This window comes from Cebus imitator, unplaced genomic scaffold (genome assembly GCF_001604975.1).
Source record: "Cebus imitator isolate Cc_AM_T3 unplaced genomic scaffold, Cebus_imitator-1.0 Scaffold23, whole genome shotgun sequence".
In the NCBI taxonomy this organism is placed as follows: Eukaryota; Metazoa; Chordata; class Mammalia; order Primates; family Cebidae; genus Cebus; species Cebus imitator.
The window spans coordinates 11657222-11658661 of record NW_016107338.1 but is presented as its reverse complement, the minus strand read 5'-3'; the positions used below and the strand labels follow the sequence as shown (position 1 = coordinate 11658661).

Genomic DNA, 1440 nt, shown 5'->3' with positions numbered 1-1440 from the left:
ACAGAGTCTCACTCTGTTGCCCAGGCTAGAGTGTAGTGAAGTGATCTCAGCTTACTACAGCCTCCTTCTCCTGCGTTCAAGTGATTCTCCTGCCTCAGCCACCTGAGTAGCTGGGATTACAGGCATGTGCTACCATGCCCAGCTAATTTTTTGTGTTTTAGTAGAGATAGGGTTTCACCATATTGCCCAGGCTGGTCTCAAACCCCTGAGCTCAGGGGGATCTGCCCACCCTGGCCTCCCAAAGTGCTGAGCCACTGCGCTCAGCAGCCCAGTTTTTTTTTGTTTTTTTTTTTTTAATTTTCATTCCCGTTTTACAGATGAGGGTTATCAGTTTCCCTAGTAGAATTTTGGACATTTTCACTTAGTCCAACCGTTTGATTTCAGTTATTTAAGCAATGCCATGAGGAACCTATACCTCAGAGTACCTGTATAATTCTTTCCTTGGATCTCTGAGGCAGTCATTTATGTTGAATATGAAGCATTCCAGCTTGTAGCTGATTGTGAGCTTTCAGGGAAGCATTTGAATACAAGAGTAATTATATGTGAATGACAAAAGACCTAAAATGGCCATGGTTAAAGATTTTATTCGAGTTCATTATCAAAATAATGGAGTTGACAGGAAATTTAGTTGTTTCTGTGCCGTACAACATTTTAAAATAATAATTGGAATTATGATTGATAACATTATATCAGAATATATATGGACAATGAGTACATTGACAAACTTCATACAGGTGTTTTTTTTTTTTTTTTTTTGAGATGGAGTCTTGCTTTATCACCAGGCTGGAGTGCAGGGGCATGATCTCAGCTCACTGCAATCTCTGCCTCCCGTGTTCAAGTGATTCTTCTGCCTCAGTCTCCTGAGTAGCTGGGATTATAGGCACACACCACCACACCCAGCTAATTTTTGTATTTTTAGCAGAGATGGGATTTCACCTATTGGCCAGGATGGTCTTGATCTCCTGACCTTAGGTGATCCATTCACCTGGGCCTCCCAAAGTGCTGGGATTACAGGTGTGAGCCACCATACCTGGCCCATATAGTTTTTTTAAAAAAGGAGACAAGGTCTTATCTTATTGCCCAGGATGATCTCAAACTCCTGGGCAAAAGTGATCCTCCTGCCTTGGCCTCCCAAAGTGCTGGGGTTATAGGCATCAGCCACCACACTTGGCCTTTTATACAGTTTTTGGAGTACTTACATTGATAACATTTTCTCATACAGACATGAACCCAAAATATGAGACAGGGTCTCAGTCAATTTAGAAGGTTTATTTTGCCAGGATTAAGGACGTGCCCATGACATAGCCTCAGGAGGTCCTGATGACGTGTGCCCAGGGTAGTCAGGGTACAGCCTGCTTTTATACAATTTAGGGAGACATAATACATCAGTCAATACATGTAAGATTTACATTGGTTGCATCTGGAAGGGTGGGATAACCC

The 1440-nt window shown here is 42.4% G+C and overlaps 1 protein-coding gene across 3 annotated transcripts in view; it reads left to right on the top strand.

Moving 5' to 3' along the window:
* The window catches only part of COMMD1 (copper metabolism domain containing 1), a 231129-nt gene that overhangs the window by 38059 nt on the left and 191630 nt on the right, over positions 1-1440 (top strand). The window lies entirely within an intron of this gene.